Source organism: Chinchilla lanigera, unplaced genomic scaffold, assembly GCF_000276665.1.
Source record: "Chinchilla lanigera isolate Chin_1 unplaced genomic scaffold, ChiLan1.0 scaffold00009, whole genome shotgun sequence".
Classification (NCBI taxonomy): Eukaryota; Metazoa; Chordata; class Mammalia; order Rodentia; family Chinchillidae; genus Chinchilla; species Chinchilla lanigera.
This window is the reverse complement of record NW_004955410.1, coordinates 36495073-36519186: the sequence shown is the minus strand read 5'-3', so window position 1 is coordinate 36519186 and position 24114 is coordinate 36495073. Positions and strand designations below refer to the sequence as shown.

Genomic DNA, 24114 nt, shown 5'->3' with positions numbered 1-24114 from the left:
GGCAGGAGAATTGTTGCGAGTTTGAGGCCAGCCTGGGCTACGAAGTGAGCGCAAGGCCTGAACTGCATAATGAGATCCTGTCTCAAAAAAGCCAAAAATAAATAAATAAATAAAATCTATCACTGTGATTGCCATTGAGAGAGAGAGAGACAGACAGACAGGCAGACGGGCAGACAGACAGACAAGGAAAACTTCTTCCTGAGAGGGATGGTCTTCTACACATAGAACTTCTGTAAATGACAACAGCTTGAGCAAAGCCTAGGACCTACTGAGTACAGAAATTAGTGAGCAGGTCATTCTAACCAGGAAGATGGGAACTGATTTTGCAGTCACAGAAATTTTTTAAAAGGGAGGCAGGGATAGGGACAGGTGAAAAATGGATACCCTAAAATAATGCAAAGAAAAATTAGGAACAGTTAGACAGTAGGAAATATTTTTGATGAAAAAAGAAAAAAAAAGTCTCTCAGTCTATCTATTTGTAAATCCCCGTGTTTGAGGTAGAACATGCAAATATATGCAAAATACAAATGTTATTCTGATGTTGCTGCAGATCCCCAGAAGCAAAGGAACAAGTTCCCCATTCATTCCTGGATGTTCTCCATCAGATTCTCCCTGCTTTGTGACCAAAAATGGGTTGGGGAAACTTGTTATCTTCAGTTCATTTCTGGCCTTCAAATTTCAGGGGTAAAACTTAGTTTTCATTTTAATACAGTATTTTATTATAGCCCATTTTAATAAAAATATACACCAAGATAGTGAGTATAATTTATAACATCCTGTGTATTTTAGTTTACATATATAAAATAATTTGTGAAAACATACAAGTAATATAGTATTCTTTTGGTACTGGGAATTGAACTCAGAACCTTGTGCTTGCCACACAGGCACTCTGCCACTGAGCTATATCCCCAGCCCTTACTATTCCTAATAGATTCACATGTTTTCATATATTAAAATACTTGTTTATGGAAGTACTATCTTTTCACTTATTTATTACGTATGTATTTATTTAGACCAGATCTCACTATGTTGTCCAGGCTCACCTTGAACTTGAGACCCTCATCCCTCGGCCTCCCAAATAACTGTGACTAAGGCATGCACCAAGGTGCCCAGATTTATTTACCTATTTCAAAATACTTTGATCTTCTGCTTTTGTAATTTAAAAAATGTTTTGTTTTGCATTTTTAAAAAGATTTGTATTAGTGCTTTTCTTCTCTTTAACCAAGAGCTAAATTTAGAAGTTCTATCTTATGTCACAAATAATCTTTGTTGGTATAAAACATTTATATTTTGAGGCTTCTTGTCCTTTAAGCCTTATTGACAAAGTTTTTGTCAATTGTTTTCTACCGTCCCTTGCATTAGCTTGCCAGCAACAAGCAAAAATAAAGCTGAGACTGTGTCAAAAAAATGCCCTGGCCCCCGTCCATCTTTCTTCTGCAGGGTGTACTCCAGAGTGCTCCCCATTCAGCGCCTGTGCCAGCCGGCAGAAACAGCCAGTTGTTGTCTGAAATGAAGAATAAATGGAAACGTGGTGCCCGTTCCTTTTCCTGCGAGTAACAATCCATCCATTTAACATTCTTTCACTGCTCTTGAACTCCGGGGTAGACAGCCTGTGCTCACTACACAGCTGAGGCCAAGATGAGCAATGTGAACCTTCTCGCCCGCTGCTGGACCTCTCGGGGTGAGCAGTCACAGCCTTCAGTGGCCCAACCCCTCTACATGGAGCTGGGGACATGCAGCACTAGCAGCTTGAGGTAGGTAGATAGGCCTCAGGCTGCGAAATGCTAGGAGGGAGGGATCACAATGATAAAGAATAAAATTTCTGGCTATTATGATCCCTACTCTCTAGATAAAGACAAATCCAGAAAAGTGAAATAACTCCCAAGGTCATTTTGCCAGCAAAGAGAATAGGCATCTTTCTTCTGTCCCCTGTTCCACAATATATTTTCATGGTTTATGGCCAAGCACATGATTGATTTTGTGAATGTCCTATACACATATCAAGAGATTGTATATTCCCTTTTTGTTAATGTAAGTATGTGGGTTTATACAGTCTTTACTAATCATGCACATCTACTCATATGTATGTGTATATAATAAGGTTATATTATGTAATTATTATTGTATCCTTTCCTGTTTTTATGCCATATTCTATTGAATTCTTTTTTTTTTTTTTTACTGGGAATTGAACTCAGGACCTTGCGCTTGCCAGGCAGGCACTTGTGCCACTGAGCTACATCCTGGCCCTTCTATTGAATTCTGATGGAATATATTAAAATCTACCCCTGTGACTGTCTTTTCATCAAATGCTAACTCTTTTGGTTTTTAAAAATTTTATGCTTCATTTTTTTAGTGCATAATAGCTGACAACTGATGCTTTTTTATATTATGTATATGGCCCACAGGGATTGGGCTTCTGCATATAAAAAGATATCCAAAGAATAGTGGCTTCAATAAGTAGAAATACATTTTTCACAAATCCCTACCAAGATACTGGGAGATAGGAAATCCAAGGCTGGAATAGTGGCTCCGTGGTCATCTGAGATGCAAATTCTTTCTGTCTTCCTACTTTGCCAACTTTAATAAGTGACCCCTATTCTTCAAGATGGCTGTTCTTCAAGGTTGTAAGATGGCTCCTGAGTCAGAGGCCAGGCTCCTCCATGTTCCAGAGAAGGAAGCAAAAAAGGAAGGAGTAGCTTTCAGCTGCATTGGACTTCTGCAGGTTCTACCCACTAATCTTTGTTTACGACTTATTTTCTACCCTGCTTGTAAGAGGTTGAGAACACATTGAACACATTGCTGCCCTACATAACACTGAGAGTTTTGTTAGCAAGGGTGAAGAGAAATAGACTTTGTAGATATCTTGCAGTTTCTGCCACATACTTTTAATCATTCCTCTTCTTGTTCCTAGTTCATGCTTTGACCTTGAGTTTGATATTAATATTGCTGTGCCTGCTTCTAAACTTGCCTGACATATATCTACCTAATCATGTACTTCTTTTGAGGGCATTATACGTAGCTCAGTTTTTGTTTTTAGCCTAATCTGAAAGTTTTTCTTTTGAAAGGGAAATTTAACTCATTCAAATTTATTTTTATTTTTTACATTTTATTTATACATTTATTACACTTCATTATTGTTTCCTTTTACCCTTTCCTTATGTGTACTGACTTGATCACTTTTTAAATTATACCTACTCTGATAAGTGAGTGTTCTCCTATAAGCGCTTTCTTCTCATAAATAAGTAAATGTCTTTGCCTGACATAACCATGTTCCTCTGTCTCAGAAATCCATTGTAAATATGCTAGTGAGATATAAGGACGTTGGTGCCATGTAATAATTAAAGTTCATCTTCCTCATTTTCTTCAGTATCACACACTGACAACAATAAAAACCTGACCAGATCTCTTAAGAAGAGCTGGAAGTGAGTCCTGTCTTGATTGAGCTATGCTGCACAGCACTTCCCAGGTTCCTTTCCAGGTCTACCTATTGAAGGGAAAAGGAAAGCTATTATCCCAGAATTCCAAGAGCAACAAAGGAATGAATTATGGTAACTCTTGACTGAATGCAAAACAAGTTCTCATAGATATTAAAACAAATAATAACACGATAGGGCATTCTGTGGCTTGTATGCCAGGTGCATTCATTCTTAGAGGTTTGAAAATCTTTTTCCATGGAAGGTTTGAGTGCTGCAAAGTTTGGTATATGTCTGTAAGGAACTTGCATATGAGCTTAGATTCCTTGGTGAAATTATTAATCTTTTTTTATTTTTCTAGATTCACATGAATGTATTACTTGTGAAAGAAGTCTTTTTCTCTCTTGTCTGGCTCCAAATTATACCTTCCACTTCATGCCACAGCAGTACACTTGTTCTCAAGAGCAATCGAAGATCCTAAAATTAAGCAAATGGTTCAAATGTTACCAGTTAGATAGGAATGTTGCTCTTTTTACCACAGGGAACAATATCAAAGAAGAAACCAATGTTTTATTAAAGCCATATAACTTCTACCCGACTCTGCTATTCTAACTTACTTCTTTCTTAAAGATTATAGCTTTAGAAATCTTACAGGTATGATTTGACTCTAAATTGATATACATTTTGGTAAATCTTAGAATGGTGATTCTATACAGAAAAACTTTGTACTGTGCAGAAACATTTAATAGTGTGTATGAAATAAATAAATGAACAATCTGTCATATGCAAGAGAGTCTTCACTTTAAAACATTTGAGTTATGGTATCTGTTCTTGGTCTCTTTCCTTTAAGAATTAAGATGGTAGTGACCTCCTTACAGCATCTGTTACTTGTCATATATTGTATTTGAGGGGTAAAGGGATAAAAAGCCAATTCTGCAGTTGGGAAGCCTTGCTGTTCATCACTACCATTTTCTTGTCACTTTTTAGGCAAAGAGAGCAAGGCATGGTATTACAGGAAGAGAATAATAGATAAATTAATGTTTCAACCCACCCCTTCCTCCTCTTCTTAAGTATTTCCCTTTGCCACTGACCGTGAGAAGGACTTGACCTCACATTAGGGGAAGTAGGAGAGATCAATGAGAAAACTAAGTATTGGATGAAAATAAAATGATTAGGGCTGGAGATGTAGCTCAATGGTAGAATACTTGCCTAGCATGTGCAAGCCCTTGGGTTCTATCCCTAATACTGCAAACCAATAAATAAATAAGAGAGAAAAATATATAAACCATGTTATCAGGTTTGAACATTAGAATGTATTGCTGTACTGTATAGTGTAAGTATAATCTTACTGGCTACTAATATCTGCTACAAATAAGGCTTTGTAAGATTGGCTGTGTGTTGCCAACTATTGCAGTTGGATGATGGGTTCATAAGGAGGGAAGTTGTGTTCATTTTTCATATTCTTTCTACTTTTAGTTATGTTTGACACTTTCCTTAATTAAAATTATTGAAATAAAATAAGTGAGGTTCAGAAAAGTATTCTGATTAGTTCATATGGAAACCAGAGATTCCTTGATAGCATACAGCTCAAGAAAAAGGGCCTCATGAGTATGCTCATCCTTGGAAGTCAATACTGGCCTTAGTTCATTATGTTGGCAACATGCTTCGGACCTGCACAGAAGTCCTGCAGTGACACACTGGGGCTGGACCTGGGAAAAATAGGCTCAGGTAGCATTCATGAAGAGCACTTAAAAACACTGAAACTGGAAAGTTTCAGTAGGAGGAGACAGTACTTAGTGCAGTTCAATTGTCAGTTCTCTAGTTGTTTGTTTGTAATTTTATAATGTCTAGTTATTTGTCCTTTCACGGCATTTGGGCCTAGAGAACTAGAAGGAGAACCAAGGATTTACATAAGCCAGTACCTGCATATACAACTTATTTCATTGCTTGCTTATTGTTGCTATTGTTATGTCAAGAGAGAAAGAACTCTGTGTGTTTAAAAGGCTTGTTTTCCTTCCCTTCTTTACCTCTCCCTTTTTTCCCTTCCTTCCTTCCTTCCTTTTTTATTTTTCTTTTTTTGAGATAGGGTCTTGCTTCATAGTTCAGGCTAACCCAGAACTCCCTCTAGAGTAGGTTGTAGAGTAGGTTGGCCTTGAACTCAAGATCCTCCTGTCTCAGCCTCCTGAGTACTGGCATTGCACCACCACATTTAAAGATTTTTCTGATGTATCGTACAGAAATCTATTAGAACAGAAAAGCTGTCTTCTTTGGTAAAAATAAATAGAGAATAAAAACTATAAGTAAATGAATCATTCTAAGCATCTTTTTTTTTTTTTTTTCAGTATTGAGAATTGAACAACTAGGGCCTTCACACTAGACTACATCCCCAGCCCTTTTTATTTTTTCTTAGAGACAGGGTATCCTAAATTGTTAAATTGCCCAGGCTGTGTTGAACTTGTGATCCTCCTGTTTCAGCCTCCCAGAATGCTGCACCACCATACCTGGCTTCTCAGAGTCTGTTTTCTAGTGTCACCTTGTGAAATTTCCCACATAAGCTACCACAGTTTTCAGTTTGTTCTCAGCTGTCCTGCCTTTAAGAAGATGATGATCTGCCCCACTCATATATCAACTATGTGCTGGAAAACAGAAGTTACCTGGGATTTTAGTGTCTGATAGCAGCATAAGAAAGGCTCTGAAATCCTGGTTGGGTATAGCTGCGTTGATCTCTACAAGTCCTGTGTGCTCAATGTGACCATGGCATGTTTTGTGACTTTTGGTTGGTTTGCTTAGAATTTTAAGATATCTATGGCTAGAAATGCACTAGGGGATATATGACATGGTATCAATAAAATGTGGAGTGGCTCTGCTGCATAAATAAAATTAAATCCTGAGAAATAAAACCCCCAAAGCAACTAAATGTAGAAGAGAATGGGGAAGACAATACCTTATCATTAAAAATCAGATATTTACCAAGTGCCTCTTCTTACTTTTGTTTTTGTTTCTGTTTTTTTTTTTTTTTCTTGAGACAAGGTTTTGCTATGTAGTCCAGGCTGGCCTTAAACTCACCTTGTAGCCAAGGTGGCCTCAAATTCATGGAGTGATCCTCTGGCCTCAGCCTCCCAAGTGACTAAGTGCCTCTTCTAAACTACTAAATTACAAAGCCAGCATAGATAGACCTAGTGTGTGATTCTGCTGACTACCTGCAGACCTCAAACAACAGACATGTGCCGGAAGAAGCTATGCTAGAGTTGTTCCTCAAGTGTCAACACTTGCTACCCCTGAGGAGGCAAGGAGAGCAGGAAATTTAACTATAAATATGCTAACACTAGAGGAGTCCTTACATTTTAGTACCTAGACAATCCTGGTTCACAAAATACTTTCACATGCATTATCTTACTTGATTCTCTGAATAACCAGTGAGGCAAGCAATCTGCAGGTGAGGAAACTGCATCTCAGACTCAAGTGCTTCCTGAAGACCTCCACCCAGCTGGAGGGGCAGAGGCGCACTGAAATGCCCCCAGTCTCCACACACTGCATCATGTGCTCTTTCTCCCTCCACAGCTCAGTACTGTGCTGGGTTGGGGTTAATGGACAAATCCAAAGAAGAGGAGGAGATATCAGCCCTTGGGGAGTAGTTGAGGAAATGCAAATTTTCAAAAGGAAACAAGCAGAGAATTGTTAAGTGTTGTACTATATGAAACTGGCTATAAATATGCTAACACTAGAATATTTTAATTGGAAAATAAGGTGCTATAAATTCTACCCAATTCCTTGAAAAAGATGTATACAGATGCCTGAGAATACCGGACAACTGAATGTTTCTGAGGTTTTCCAGCCAGGCAATTAGTGTTTTTCTGGAGAAGTCCCATGATTAATTCCGGACCAGGAGGAACGTCAGCAAGCACAATCTCACACAGCTACAGGGACACTTGGTTGCTTGAAGAACCAATTCCTGAGTCCTGGAATTCTTGCTGGCCGCTGTTATGACTCACACTCAGAACTGAAAGCCCATGGGAGCTGGTCCTGGCCCTGGCACATTTGTTACGTCCTCCAAACCATCAGTGTAGGTCAAGAAATGCCTTTGATTTACCTAATTTTCAAAGGGAGTAAAGGAGAACACTGCCTTGAGACAGGAAAATGTTCTGTACTTAGAAGACCATGCACTTCAAAGGCCTGCAGGAGCTCTGTGATCACTTTAATTTTCTAATGTCTTAATGTTTAAACCTAACTTTTTCCAAACCCATAATATTTCTTTCAGAAGCAAAATTCTCTTCCAGATATCTTTTCTCTGTCTTTTCAGCAATGCAGCCCTACGCTCAGACAGCTGCAGGCCAGTCCTCTCTCTCGCCCTGCCTTTGTCCTCCCACTGAGTGGCAGATTGCTTGTGAAGCCCCATGGAGCCTGGCCCCAATGCTTTCACAATGAGTGCCCTTGGCCAAGTTCTTTAGCGTTATGAACAGTCCCATATAGTCTTCTTCAAAATGCCATTTGCTAAAGTATCTTGTTGTAAATCAGCAACATCCAATACAGATTATACATCCACCGGAGGCGCATACTGCATCTTCTCTGTCTTCATCTGTCAGTACCTAGCAATGTCCAGAGCAGAGACTAAACTACTAGGCCAGCATAGATAGACCTACTGTGTGATTCTGCTGACTACCTGCAGAACTCAAGCAGCAGACATGGGCCGACAGAAGCTATGCTAGAGTTGCTCCTCAAGCGTCAACAGTTGCTACCCAGGAGGAGGCAGGGACAGTGGGAAATCCAACTGGAGATCTGAGCACAAGCAAAATGTTCTGTGAGGAAAGGCAAACGTTCTCCCTGGTGGTACCCGTGACTCTCAAGTCTGCTTACTTACCCTGGACACTCGAGAGCCAGTGTGGACCCAGTTCTTCCCAGCTCTTAAGGCCAAGCATATGAGTACTACCACTGACCCACTCACATCCTCAAAAGTACATCCTTTGAATTACATCTCCAGGAGTGGGAAGGGGCTTGTGCTGAGTCACCCCAGCTGTCTTTCCACCCTGTGGTTGTGAGCATGGCCTTCTGGACCCGCTCTGTCACACCCTATTTGTGCAGCCAAAAATTCTCTGTGCCTTTGATTCTCTGTATATGAAATGGTGATCATGACATCAGCTGCCCTATAAAGTTACGAGGATTAAATGAGCATCATGAGGAGCCTGGAACATTGCCTGGCCCATATTCTATACTGTGTCTTACTTATTTTGATCCATTCATCTAATATTAATCTAAAATCTCTGCTCTGGACACTGCAAGGTAGTGAGAAGTAAAGTAGGAGCTCAATAAACATTTTGAATGCATGATAGACTTGGGGAAATAGGCAAATTTACCAATCATTTCAACCAAATGACAGTATATAACAGCACGTGGCCTGTAGTGCCTGGTACCATAGATTCAACAGCTGTTTTAATTATTGTTCAGCAGCCCGAATGCTGAGATGGAGTGTGCGGACCGGAGGTTGAGGGCGCGGAGGTGGAGGTTCACTTGGGGAAGTCTTCCAAGAGCCAGTATCATTGAGCTTCGTTTTGATCAGGGAGTAGGCGTTAGCCAGTAAGAGAAGAGGGCTAAGAGTGTTCCAGGCAGAAGGAACATTGTGTGCAGAGTCAGAGAGGCGTGAAATAGCACAATACATTCAGGGAACTCCAAGTAGGCAAGTACGAGTGGCGCCCTATTCTCATTGTGACACACGGCCTGCATTTGGTGAGTGTTTGAGATTAGAGGATGTGAAAGGAAAGAAAACAAGTGAGACATTGCTTGTATCCCTGGCCTTCAGCATTCACTGAACAACCAGGAAGGACGAAGTAGCTAAGGAGTTTAATTGTTCAGTGTAGTCCCTGCCCAGGCACAAACACTATGCAGCCTGTACAGAGCTGCTGTAGCGTCAGCCCCTTCTCATCTTCTGCTAGAGGAACTAAATCTACTTAATTTGTCTCTTTTTTCCCAAATTAATGTAGGTGAATTACAATAAAGCTGCTGGGATCGTGGTTTAGATGAAGATGTTTTGGGGTAATAACATATTGCTGTAGTTCAGAGGTCAGCAAACCATGGCCCTAGGGCTAAATGCAGTCCACTGCCTGCTTTTGTAATTAAGTTTTGTTGGAACACAGCCACGCTCATTTGTTTACATGTTGTCCGTGGCTGTGTTCGCACCACCACAGCAGAGAAGAGTACTTGTGACAGGCGCTGTATGGAGCCACCCCTGAAATACTTACCAGCTGGCTCTCTGCAGAGAATGTTTGCCAATCCTTACTCTACATTCAGCTCTTCTAATCTGCTAAGTAAAAACCGATACTTACAACAAGGGCTTAAGGGCTTAAAGGCTTGGGTTGGTTGCAAACAGTTTTGTGGCAAGCAATAAATTCCTGAATTTTTAAAAAGTTCACTATTAAGATTATGTACAGAGCTGGATGTGACAGCACACACCTGCAACTCCAGCCGTCAGGAGACTAAAGCAGGATGGCTGAAAGTTCAAGGCCGGTCTGGGCTACGTAGTTCAAAGCCAGGATGAAGCACAAATCAAGACCTTGTCTCAAAACAAGCAAACAGACACTGCAGATATGTTAGCCATACTTATACAGCACATATGAATAAATGAAGAAACATAGGTTCTGAGACTGGCTTTCAATATTGACTCTGAGTTTCCTGGCTGTCAGATACAAACAAACAAACATTGGACTTGTTCCTCTGCATTGGTTACCCAGCATCTTGTAACAAATTATCTTAAACTTTAGTGGCTTACAAAACACCCTCCCCGTGCCCCTCTGCCATTCTGTCTTGCCTTGAAGCCAGCCGACTAGAGAGTGAAATGTGAGCCAGAATAAACCTTTCTTCCTTTAATGTGCAGGTGTTGGGGACTGCTTCTCGGCAACAAAGAAAGTAACTAAGACAGTATTTCTCATGAATCTGTGAGCCTGTTGTTCTGGGCTGGGTCCAGCTGATATTGGTGGGCTTGTTCACACATGTGTTGTCAGTTCCTGTGTTGTCTTAGGCTGGCTCGTTCAGGATGGCCTCACTTGGGACAGTTCATCCCTCTGCACAGGCTCTCTCTTCCTCCAGCAGGCTGGCCCCGGCTTGCTCAATTAGCAGCGATAGGTTTCAAGAGGGAAAGTGGAAGTATGCGCTTGAGGCTCAGGCTTGAAATCAGCACACTGTTACTTCTGGTACATTGTAGTGGCCAAAATAAGTTACCAGGCCAGCCCAGATCCAAAGAGTAGGGAAATAGATTCCAACTCTGAATGTGAGGAGCTGCAAAGTCACATCGCAAGTGGCACAGAAGTAGGAGGGACAGAATTGGGGCCAAGTTTGAGATCACAAATAATCAATCGTAATCTAAAACAGCATGCATTTTGACCATGAATTTTTAAAAAGTCATCTCTGTGGTCTCAAGTGGAAAGAAATATTCATCATACATGTCTGTTCAGCCTCACCCACAGATCTGAATCATCAGTGTCTTCAACTACAAGAACCATTATCCTCTAGCTAATGACAGATATAGAAGAGGAGTGGAAAGAAACCTGTTGGAAATGTAGTATCACATGAGACCAGCCCCACATTCAAATACCACCTGACCAATTTCATTAGGGGACCAGATCCAGTTAGGTTAAAATGATGAGAAGAATGAGTGTCACAGAAGCTGTCAATGACTAAACTAAACAGCCTTTGAGACCAGAGTCTAAACAGACCAACAATATTCTTGCCAACCATTCCATGCTCTGCCTTGTTACCAGGTGGTGTTAAATTGGTCACTGATGACCTTGCTGTCTATGTATATTGATGTTGTAGAAAAGACAGGTGTGGGATAATTTTTTTTAACTCACTAGTTGTGTGATGATTTTTTAAATTTCTTGCTAAAAAAAAATTACCATTACCAAATGTGCCTCAATAAATAAAGCTAAGTATAAATAGTGCCAGCAATGTCAGAAAGCCTGCTTAGTTGTTCTCTTCCTAGGGCCAATAGGAATGCCAGTAAGAAAAGATCAAACACAGGTAGCCCTTGCTTCTTAGACTATGTCAGAATCCCCTGAAAATCTAAAACCAAAACAAAAGCAAACCTCTCAAAGCACTCAGACAAAACCACACAGCTTAGGTTTGAAAATGTCTTTCTGGCCCAAAGCCAGTTGGGGTTCTTAGCCTTGTCTTTGAGACACCAGTGTCTTTACACTCAGACTTCCACGGAGCAGCCATTGTCATACTTCTATCGTGGCAGCCCCAGTGGGTGGAGAGGGACATACCAGATTTAGGGAACTACTAGCTGCCTGTTGACTCAGGCATCGGGGCCAGCTGTGAATGGGAATACAGTTCAACGCAGATACAGTGAAAAGAAACAGAGCTGTTCATGTTATTAAAGAAGTGGAGACAAACCTCCAGGATGTTCGTAGATGATTGGTTTATGGGTGGTTGGGGGGGATAAGTTTGTCTTGAGAAGAACAAAGGAAGCTTCCAAACTTCTATATACTATGAAGTACTTAGAAAATTAGACCTCAACAGATGTTGATTCTCTTCCTGTCTCTGGAGATCTCCCACCCATCTTGGTGATTTCCTAAAAAACAAAAGTCCTGCCAGCCAGCTGCCACTGGAGAGATGTCAAGTAGGATAAGCTACTGATAGGTGGTAACAATCAACCTAATTCAAGTTCAGGTGGAGGGAGGGGGGTATATCCCCTCTTCTGCCCCCCTGGCATCACAGCTGGAGGCAGCGCAGAGATCCTCCTTTCTTACTGCAGGGGAAGCGTGTGTGTTCTCTCAGACCTACCTTGGCATTCCTTGATGTCTTACAGAAGCAGATGACCCTGGCTGAGCAAGACAGTCAGCAGAACAGCAGCCCTTGATGCTGCATTTGGAAATTTCCATTCTTTGCTTGCGGCTCTGAAAAAAAAAAATCTAAAGAGCCCAGTAGCTGGGAAATTTCCACGATGGAAAATTTTAACATATTCTTTAGTTCTAAACTATGCAGGTTTATAGACACTATTTTTTTTGTAATTTCCTTCTTTAACAATAATTTATGAACATGGTAACACTACAGCTGAGGGAAAAAGGAGGGCAAGATGACCTGGAGGGGAATGGGCATGGTCTAGCAAGTGGGAGGCTGTGCTATATAAATGTATGACCACCCCAATCATGGAAATGCAGATCTCTGCAAGACCCACTGGTTGGGAACTCATCCAAAATAGTTTGCCCTGGAGCACTGCAGAGAAATCTGTGTAGAGACTGGAAGTGGGAAGTAGATGGAATACAACTTTGGAACAAAGTATGGTAAGTTCTGTTGCTGGAAAAAGCAATCTCAGACAGATCACTTAGACCACTGCCTCTTAACCCCAAATGTGCATTGCAGTTACCGGCAATCCTGTTCAGGTGCAGATTCTGATTCAGCAGGTCTAGGGTGGGGCCTGAGACTGGTTCTAACTGGTTCCTACATGATGCAATGTTATCCGATTGAGGACCACAGTGTCAGAGTAGTAAATGCCCTAGCAGAGGATAGCTGGAGGCAAGCTGCTCTGGGACTGTTTTCTCAGGTTACAAAGCTGAGGTCCAAGGGTAGAACCTGAAGAGATGCTCCATGCCAGTCTGGGTAAAGCAGATCTTTTGCAAAGTGGGGATGGACAAAGTTGTCAGAAGGCTGCCTCCTCCAGCATACTCAAGTTGGGGGATTCTAGATATCAGTGCCTTTGCAGAGAAATCTCTGCATCAGATTGGTGAAGATTCCTGTGCTGGTCCTGATTCCTGGGTGATTCTCCAGCCCTGAACCTTGTGGGTGAAACACTCCAAATATTGGAGTGGAGTGGATGAACCAGCTCCAAATATTGAGGGAAGACCGTTGATGAGAACTGAGCAAAGGGAGGAAGGAGTCCAGAGAGTAAATTACTTCCATCCCAGCCAGAGTGTTTGTTCCACTATTGCTAAGATAACATAAAAAAGGAATTGGAGAATTTTCTATTTTCTTAACAGCTATTTTTACTTTGAGCTACGTATATATGAGACAGAGAGACAGAGAGAGATATCAAAATCTGTGGCATTGTTATTCTAGGATGTTGCTTCCACTTGATCTGTAATGTGTCTGCTTTGCACATTTTTAAAGGAACATTTGTCCCATTTTTCATTTTCCATTCAATTGAGTTTTGGATGGGTTATTAGTCTTTACTTTTCAAATGAAAGTACACAGAGGAGCATATGGAAGGAAAGGAGGAGGGAGATTATAATCATGAAAATGTGACTGAAGTCAGAGCGTAACAAGCATGAAATGAATTTGATTACATAATAAAAAGTATTAATGTATATGTTAAAAGTAAGTAAGTTTTCTAGTATGCTAACATCTGTATAATGCTAAAAATTCTAAGTGGCTTACAGATTGCTTAGGGATTTGGACTTCTACAGATTGCTTAATGCCTCTTTTTCAAAAATCTTCCTATGGGATCAAGATATGATTCAGATTTAAATAAAAGAGACCAAATATATTTTTTTCCTTCTCCTGTCTTGATGAGCAATTAGTCACCGTCTTACAACTTACAACCAAGAAAATAGAACTTGTCCGATTCATCTACCGTCATCTTTTTAAAGGAGTGCTTTTTAATGTTTGAGGTAAAATTTGCATAACAGAATTTGCCCATTTAAAGTGGATAATTCAAAAACAAAACAAAAAGAATAAATAAAGTGGATAATTCAGAGGGTTAGAACATGTATGACACTGTGCAACCATCACTTACTTATCTAGCTCCAAAATATTTTCATCACCCCAAAGAGGAAACCCTGTATCCATTAACCAGTGGCTTCCCAGTTACCCCTCCCTCCATCCTCTGGCTACCAGCAATTTGTCTCTGTGGATTACCTGTTCTAGATATCTCATTCCTGCAAGATGAGGCCCTTTGTGAAATCGCATCTGAAGAATAAACATTATAGTTATAATAAAATTGAACACTATTCAGTGCTCATTACCAGTGAGGCATATCATCCTTATAAGGTATAAATGAGTACCATTATTATATATGAGAAAATTGGGACTTAGCTTTATGAACAGCCTCAGATCTGTGCATTATGGCTAAGCAAGAAATAACCTTCCTTGGTCAGGCCCACTTAGACTAATACTTTTTTCAAATACCACAGCTAGATCTCAGCTTCCTTTCCCTTATCACAGACAGATGGATAGTTACTCCTTCTCAAGTTTAACAACTTCACAGAGCTTGATTCAAATACTGAATGTGTTGTTAGTTGATTACAGCTGCTATTTCTCTAGCAGAGCAGTAAGTCCAGGCAAATTCTTTTGAAGAGCTCATTAAAACTGCTAAAATAAAGTCTTAGAAGCAGGTGCATTCATTAGCTGAAATGCAGATGATTATGTTAATATCGCATTCAGGTGACAAATTTAAAGGCATCAAAATCATGGAGGATAAAGGATTTTCAAAGCTAAAGTTAACTTCTTCCTTTGTAAAGTTTTTTGTTCTTTTAAGCATGTGACTAACTGTAGCTGTCCAATGTGGGGACCTCCAGCGTTATCTCACAAAAATAAAGCTGTTTTTCAGTATCATGTTTCCTTCATAGTTTTGTGAGTCTCTAGCAAAAGAAAGGTAAGGAATTGTCTACAAACACTGCTATATCTGGGACTCCAGTGGTAGCTTATTGTCACACTAGACCTATGGCTAGAAGAAACACATTAAAGATGATTAAAATATGTAGCCAGAGCAGGGGATATAGCTCAGTGGGAAAGCAACATGGACAAGTCCTTGGGTTCAAGTCCTTTAATCCCCAGCACCAAGAAATAAACAAACAAACAACAACAACAACAAAAATAAGGAAAATGCAGATAATGATTCCCGGTTTGAAAAGATGGAATGGCAATTCTTTTAGTTTGCCTTTTAAAAAATCTCGAATAGGAGCTGAGCATGGTGGCACACACCTGCAATCCCAGCATGTGGGAGGCTGAGGCAGGTGGATCATCATGAGTTCAAGGCCAGCCTGTACTACACAGCAAGACCCTAACTCCAAAATAAATAAGTAAATAAATAAATGTCTCAAATAAATATGAACATGAAATATGTACATGGCCACATGTTAATATTTCAGCAAGATAATTTAAATTTTCGGTGTATATTTTTATATTTGCCAAATTTTCTATAATGAATATCCAAATTTTAAATTAAAATTTTAATTGTTTAAGTTATAATTTTAAAAAGTATTAAAAATTATTAGCTGGTTATGGTGGTGCACAATTATAATCCCAGCTACTGGGGAGGTTGAGGCAGAAGGCTTGAAAGTTCGAGACTAGCCTGGGAAAATTAGCGCGATCTAGTCTCAAAATAAAAATATAAAAAAGGCTGGGATATAGCTCAGCACCCAGTGAGTTTAGTACCACCACCAGTACTACCAAATAAACTAAAAGAAAAGAAAAGAAAGCTCTTAGCCTCTCCACATTCATTTATTTTACTTGTAAAATCAAATTACTATTTAATTGCAAAGTACATAGAAGTTGAATGAGATGTTTCCTCAATTTGCTTCCTCTTCTCAGGTCTATGGTATCCGTGGAAACAATGCTATCTCCTTTAAGAAGGAAATGTAAGAAAATACGATTAAGTATCAAGCCACTTAATACAAAATATGTATACGCTTTAAGTATTTATAATCTTTTTCAAAATCTCGGTCAAATAGACATGCATCTAAGTGAATATATCTTCCACTTGTGAAAGGGAAAAAAGATTGAGGAAATCTTTCAAAGACAAATGGACTTTAGTCTTCTTTTTTTGGTTATAAATTCTATAAATCCTTTGTAAACTACTCTGCTAAAGCACTTGTAATTAAGAAGCAAAAGACTTCTTGGATGGTATAATAGTTATATTTTTGTCTTTCTCCTTCAAGTCTTCTCCTTTATCTTTCCCTGTACATTATTACTTTCTCTTTCTTTTTTTTCTCTACACAATTAAGAAGATTATTGACCCCTTCCCATTTAAAATGAAAAGCCATATATAAAGCATGGGTGGGGTTTGGTGAACATACAGTTGTCCTTTCTTGTCCACAGGGGATATATTCCTAGTGCATGCCTAAAACCATAGATAGTACTGAACCTCATACTTTAATGACCTTTCTATTTTAACTAAGCACTTACCACATACTGTGGCCATAACTTTTGCAGTTCAGGGTGTAACAGCAAAACTAGTACACATTTCTTTTTTCCTTCTCCACTATTTCACAGACTGAAGGTTTGTTCTTCTCATAGATCTCAGAAACCTCAGCATAAATTGTTCTCTTAAGTTGATTACTTTCACCTCCTCACTTAAAGGAAGCACTTTATGGCTTCTCTGTGACATACTTGAGTTGTTAGCACCACTAAGTTTGTGCCTTGGGGCAGTTATTAAGTAAAATAAAGGTTATCTGAAAATCACTGTCATAGCATGACAATCGATCTGAAAAGGGAGATAGTCACCAAGTGATTTATGGGCTGGTAGTATATACAACATGGATACACTGAAAAAGGGATGATTCATGTCCCTAATGGGATGGGACAAGATAGCATGAAATTCCATCCTGCTACTAAGAGTAACATGCAAGTTAAAACTTACAATTTGTTTATTTCTAGTAATTTCCATTTCTACTTTGAAACCAAGACTAACTTGCTGTATCTGAAACCTCAGATAAGAGGAAACTGCTAGATATATGTATGCATATACACTCCTCAGCATAGACCTAGCTGAATCCCTGTTCCGGGCTGCCACAACAGAAGTATTCCCAGCAGGGATTTACATAGATGCAGCTCCTCTGACTGCTGGACAGCTCCATGTCTCCTAGGAATACTTTCCCACCTACCCCTTCCCTTCTGTTTAATTCTCCAAACTTTCACCCTCACAAAGTTGCAGATTCTGGACAAAATGAGAAGGTGGCCAGCAGAGATTGCTTTCCTGCCAGTGTGGTGCATTACCACCATGGTATTGGGGGTGGAGAGAGCATTAGAGCACAGAATTTAAAGATGAATGGGAGAGGTCACTTTAACCAAGATTGTTTTGAGCACATACATACCCGGTAGTCATCTAGTCTGACCTTGAAATTTTCCAATGATGAAAAACTGTCTCACTGTCCCACAAATTTCCTCCCAATAGTAGAGCACAAAGAGCATTAGAATCACAATGCCAAAAAGAAAAAACCCAAATGAGTTCTAATCCTCCTACCTTTAAAAAAATCAATTCTTTTCAAATTTCTGTTTCTGATCTAGGACCAAGTCTCAAAGAAATAGGCCCCCATAGGGTCAATGAAGAAAGTAATGAGGCCAAATCATTTAGTTGAAAAATACTTAGATTATGTTCACCCAGAGTGTCCATCAGACCGTGAGTGCAACACTCAGAAAAAGAAAATTGGGTGATTTATTTATAAGCCTGGGCTCCAGAGCATTGCCCAAATTGCTCCCTAATTCACCTTCTTTTCTCATTCTTATACCTATTAATAAATGAAGAAGTTTGAGATTATTTTACCCAAGGACCTTGCTTAAATGATTTTCTTATATGGGACATTCTTAAATGTCCCATCCCTAGTGGGATGGGACAAGATAGCATGAAATCTTGTTCCCCATTTCAGTATTTACCTAAAATTTATTCTTAGAGCAGGATCCATATAAAGAATTTTAAAAATCTTCCAACATTTACAAATATTAAATTGAGCCATATGTCCTCAGTTTTCCTAAAATGTACATATATGTAAGTTTATTCCCTTTGGAAGAATTTGGGAAGTTGAGCAGTATTCTGAATCAACTAGATAGGGAGAACACAAAGAACAAAAAATAGTAGAAGAAAAATTCCTCAGAGATGGAATGCCCTTTAGAAATAGCCAGATAGGTGGTCTTTTCCATCAGTGGATGGGAGGTTCCTTTAAAATGAGTTGTAATAGTGAGAGTGGGGTTCCATTTTTGAAAAGCAAAAGTGAAAAATCAATTAGCTAATAGAGAGGACAGAAGACTGTGAACTGTAATTTTGGCTAAGTAAAGAGAATAGAGAGGTTTCCAAATGATTATTATTTTAATGAATTGTAAAAATTGAAGCATGAAAGACTACAAAGAAGAAAACAATAAACTGCTCTGTATTATGTCACTTAAAAATAACTATCATAAATTAGGGGGGTCATGGAAATAAGAGAGTTTAGAATTTTAAAAAGTGATCTGTATTTGGGCAATCAGGTATGATCTTATTGAAAGAAACTAAAAACTTGACCTTTTAAAGATATACATTTTGGGCTCAGTGGTAGAGTGCTTGCCTAGCTAGCATGCACAAGGCCCTGAGTTTAATCCCTAGTACCACAAAATAAATGAATGAATGAATGAATGAATAAATAAATCTATTTCATCTGAAAATTTATGAGAGGGAGGGATCTAGTTGGGATGCTCAATCTATAAGCAATTATGAGGATGTGAGTTCAATAAAAATTAGCAAGAATTTTCATTTTCTTCTGTATATTGATGATCTAACAATCAATTCAGCTACATCTAAAATATACTATAATGAGATGTTTCCGGAGTGCTTTTCAGTTTACAAATCAACTTTACATTGATTTTCACAGTGATATAAGAATAATCAGAGTCACCATTTAGTTGGTGCATATTAGTTTGGTCATTCTAGATTATTCAATCCATTCTGGTACATTGAACATTTATTTTGGTTGGTCAGTGTCTGTGCTATGCCAATTATTAAATATTTTTGAACATGACCCCTGAAATAAGAAATATAGGAAAGCCTAAAATTTTGCCTAACACTTTACAGTTTCATAAACACTTCCCCTTATTTCTCACCTGATGCCCACATTCCTACTGTGTTTTCCTTCAGAGCAAATACTCTAGCAGAACCACCTACTTGTAGTTCTTTGCATACAACTTGTGCCAACTCATCCTTCCATATCTTGGCAGTGTTTCCTTCACACAACAATAGCTTTCCGTGGGAAGGGGGACGGGAAGGGACAGTCAGATGCTCAGCACTTTCTTCTACCTGAAGGACGGTGGGGCACTCATCTTGCCCTTGGAAGTACTGTAATGGCCAGCAAGGCTGTGGCTGGAGCTCTCGCCAGCAGGGTTCCAAGATTCTGGACATCGCATTATTCCTGTTATAGGAGGTTCTGCTTGCTATTTTGGATAATTTCATGTCCATCACTAAAGCAAAAACTCATGCTTTTCATTCCAAATCCCCCATGTCAGTATTTACCTAAAAATATTACTCTCTCTTAGCCAAGCCTACTTCTCTATAAGAAGAGGGAAGGAGAACTCTTTTTTCTAATGTAAGTACAGGTAGACAACAATGGGAAGATCTTTGTATATCACATCAAAGTCCATTAGCCAACTGTCCCTCCCTATCTAGAACACATAAAGAATTAAAAAAATCAGGCCCCCAAAATTCAAAGACCCAATACAAAAATGGGCATCTGAGGTGAATGCACACTTCTCAGATGAAGAAATACAAATGGCAAATAAATATATGAAAAAATGTTTAACATCATTGGTCATTTGAGAAATTCAAATTAAAACAACACTGAGATTCCATCTCATCCCAGAAAGAATGGCTATCATCAAGAAATCAAACAATAACAAATGCTAGAGAGGCTGTGGGGAAGAAGGAACTCTTTTCCACTGCTGGTGTGAGTGTAGATTGGTGAAACTACTGTGGAAATCAGTGTGGAGTTTCCTCACAAAACTAGGATTAGAAGTCCCATTTAACCCAGCTATTCCCCTTCTGAGTATTTTCCCAGAAGAATTAAAAACATCATACCATGGTGATAGAACCATTAAAGAGAATAAAAATAACTTTAAAAAACATTATGTGCACCCATGTTTATAGCAGCACAATTTGTCATAGCTAAATCTTGGAAACAATCCAAATGTCCATCAACTGAGGAATGGATAAAAAAGATGTAGTATTTTTATATAATGGAGTGTTACTCAGCTATAAAAAAAGATAAACTTGAGGCTTTTATGGGTAAATGTATACAACTAGAGACCATAGTCATAAGTGAAATACATCAGACCCACATGTTTGTAAACATCGTATTGTCTCCCTGGTGTAAGAACCTGAAAGAGTAAATAAAATCCAAAATATACAATAGACATTATGAAAGGGAAAGAAATTGCTCAAAAGAAGGAACAAATGGGGAGGGAAAGGAGAAAAAGAAAGAAAGAAGGGAAAAAATATATATGGATAACTGGAATAATCATACTGCTGATATCTATTGGTTTATTGAAAGGAACAGTTAATGCTTAATTTTTTTTACCAAGTTTACATGCTTATGTCTAGTAATCTGAACTAATTTGAAGACAACAATATACAGTAAAACAACCATTGTTGAATTTTTACCATCTTGTTTAGTGAAGCTCTGTATCATTTCTAATTTTTTAAAATTATTTTTTATTCTCTTTAGTTGTTTGATCAGTCTTGCATTCTTGCATCTGGTAATCTGAGCAACTTTGTTGAAGATAACAATATGTAATGTAGCAGCCACTGTTAATTCCTATCATTTTGTTTTGAAACTCTGTATCATTTTTATTGTTTTTGCTTTGTTTTGTTTCTATGTTGTTTTTATTTTGTTATTTTTTATTCTCTTTGAAATTAAAAAAAGAAGAAAAAGACAAAGTCCATTTGTACTAGTTATAGCACTTTTTCTGAGCTTACAAAATATTTCCCTAAGCTCTTTTATTTATTTTTACTCTTTTCTCCTGTACTGTGATACCACTGAGCTCTACCTCAGCCCATATTTATTCTCTTAAATTTCTAATCTTTAATGTTTAAGCAATGTATCATTTTTAGCCTCATTTCTTTATTAACCACTTATTTATGAAGAGACTCCTTTCATAAGATTCCTTCTCTTACAGAGGCAAAATAATCGTATTTGTTTGTGAAAATTCTTTCTCTTCTGTCCCTAAATAGACTCCATTAATTCGTATTGGGATCTCAGTGTGGTGGTGCTGAGTGTCGTTCTAGCTCCTTAGGAGACTGAGATAGAGTCTTGAGTTTAAGACCAGCCTGGGCAACATAGCAAGATCAGATCTTGAAGTAAGAACAAAAAACCTTACTCATGTCGTGCAAAAAAAATTAACTGGAAATTTTTAAATTCAAAGGAAGTATTGCTCCTTTATGTAACAAAAGTCAAGAACATTATGGTCTCCATTATCTGTGTTAAATTCAGAGGACATTGATACTAATTGGCAAATGACAAATTATTCCAGTTCTTTCTGTTTTAAAATTTGTACGGTAGTTATGCTACTTACGTTTCAATAATGCTAATATAAAATTAGATGCCATTTTCTGACTTACTCACCGACTTACATGGAGAAAATGCAAGTCAAATAGGTAGAAGAAGAGAGCAGATATTTCTTGGGTCACCTGCCTATCATAATTGAAAGTAATTCATTAAAGCTACAGATTTTGAGACAGTAGTATCTCTTTTTATCTCATAAGCACCAAAACAATAGACCCTTGCTTTGATGCTTCCATATCTTGGCAGTGTGTTTCCTTCAAATGACAATAGCTTTCCACGGGAAGGGGTAGGGCAGATAGGCATTTGCTCAATACCTTGGTCAACCCAGAAGGTAGTGGGGCAGTCATCTTGCCCCTTTCTTCCCAGAGGGGGAAAGTATTAAATAATTTTAGTAACTTGTCATATTTTCCCACTGACTCGTTCTAATTTAAAGATATAATCAATCTCTCTCTCCTTCTCGTTCTTTCTTCTTTCTGTCTGTCTGGCTTTCTATCTTTCTTAGTTTGTGTGGTAGTGGGCGTTGAACCTAGGGCCTTCACACTTAACTGCATCCCCAGCCCTTTTTATCTTATTTTATTTTTTTTATTTTGAGACAGTGTCTTGCTAAGCTGCCCAGGCTGGGATCAAACTCACAGTCCTCCGGCTCCGGCTTCAGCCTCCCATAGTGCTGAGGTATAGGAGTATGCCACCATGCCTAGTTTATAATTGCATTTTTAGGGCTGGGGATTTAGCTCAGCGGCATAGTGCTTGCCTGGCAAGTGCAAGGTTGTGAGTTCGATTCCCGATACCAGAAAAAAGAAAAAAAAAAAAAAAAGAAGGTATAATTGCATTTTTAATTGATCCCAAACTGAGAGTGACACTTAACCATTCCCTTACTATGGATATTTTTTTATACCTATAAAGCAATGGATGAAAATCAATGCCTCTGTTATTTTATTTTATTATTATTTTATATAAAGAGCAGGAGCTAGGTTGTATGTCAAGGAGTTAAGGCTCCCACTTCAAAATGTTGCTTCTTCCTTCCCTAAATTTGTTACCTGGTCACTTCAATCTTTTAGTGTTTGAAATTTCAAGCTTCATTAGTGTTCACTAACTAGGCACTTTAAGGAAAGGACTAATTTGAATAAGTGAAAGTGTTGAATGCTCTAATATAAAAATACAGAGTTCTATCCCTTTATGGTACAATATGCAATTCCAGCAGTTGATAGTGAAGTGTTTAGAAAACAGCTATGGTTAGGACCCTGCAATGCCAAGAGTTTTCTTTAAACTTTAGGCAAATGAGTGTTGCTAAGTTGTGTGAATATGCTCAGTTAATATTCACTGAGCAGCTATTATATGCTTGGCATTGTGCCAGAAAAATTCTGTCCTCAAGTTAACAATTCAGTTTCAATTGTCATTCACTTTGCCTAGTGACATTTTATCTCATGTTTCATTCAGCACTTCTCTAAATGTACTCATTTATTCAAAAGGCACTCAACAGTTATAATGGGTCACAGGCACACATTCAAAACGACTAGGGTCCTGGGGTGAAAGGCATTTACTGTGTGGACCAACACCAATCAGTCACTTAATCAAGCAATCAATCAGCCAGTCTTTTGTCTGGCTAATAAAGTGAGTTCAAGGATTCTCAACGTTGGCATTGTTGACCTTTTAGGCTGGATAATCTGCTGTTAGGCAGATAGCGCTTCTGTTTATTATAGATATTTAGCAGCCCCGCTGTAGCCACCGCCCACTTCCAGTTCTGATAATCAAGAACATCTCTAGACATTGCCAAAGGTCACCAGGAGGGAAGAGATTGTCCTGATTGAGGATCAGCGAACTAACGTGTGTATCATGCCTTCTTTACTAGACTATAAAGACTCTGAGGAGAGACTCAGTCTGATTCATTGTTCTACCACCCCTCCTCCACCAACTAAATTTAGTTTTTGACACAGAAATTCTTCTTGGTGAATGTTCAGAAAAGAGGCAAACTATCTATGGAGTTCCTCTATTGTCATTAGCTCTGCACAAGGCACCTGGTAAACCCAGAAGATACATAAGGTAACTGGGCTGCATTGTCTCCACAGGTTTTTATAACTGGAATAATCATGTACTGTAGATCCACTTCGGTGTGAAACGGCTGCATCTGCATAAGGTTTTCCCGTGGTGGAAGCATGCCCCATAGAATGCTGTTACAGATGCAACGGGAATCATTTTGGCCACTGCTGTCTGTAATGTAAGCTCCCACGTCCTAGAAACACATTCTGAGGCAGAAGTGGGAGGTATTTTGATTTCAGTAGCATTGCCTTTGTTTGTTAAAAGGAACACTTAAGAGGGGTTTAACCATATTAAATGTAATTTCAGATTTTTTTCTTGTCATGTTAAAAGTAGAGCATCTAAGACTGTCCAGTGATCTAAGTAATTCTGGTTTACTTAGATTCCTGGAAATTGCCAGAGGGTTTAAATGGAGGAGGGGAAAAAAGAGTGAGGAAATTTTC

General features: G+C 38.8%; 1 protein-coding gene and 1 long non-coding RNA gene across 3 annotated transcripts in view; both read left to right on the top strand.

The window, feature by feature from the left end:
- Mkln1 (muskelin 1, intracellular mediator containing kelch motifs) overlaps positions 1 to 24114 on the top strand; it is a 316551-nt gene that overhangs the window by 49351 nt on the left and 243086 nt on the right. The window lies entirely within an intron of this gene.
- The window catches only part of LOC106147792, an 87906-nt gene continuing 76260 nt past the window's right edge, over positions 12469 to 24114 (top strand). The window contains exons 1-2 of the long non-coding RNA XR_001232758.1: positions 12469 to 12685; positions 23704 to 23852. This is a non-coding gene — a long non-coding RNA (uncharacterized LOC106147792). The remainder of the gene's footprint in view (positions 12686 to 23703; positions 23853 to 24114) is intronic.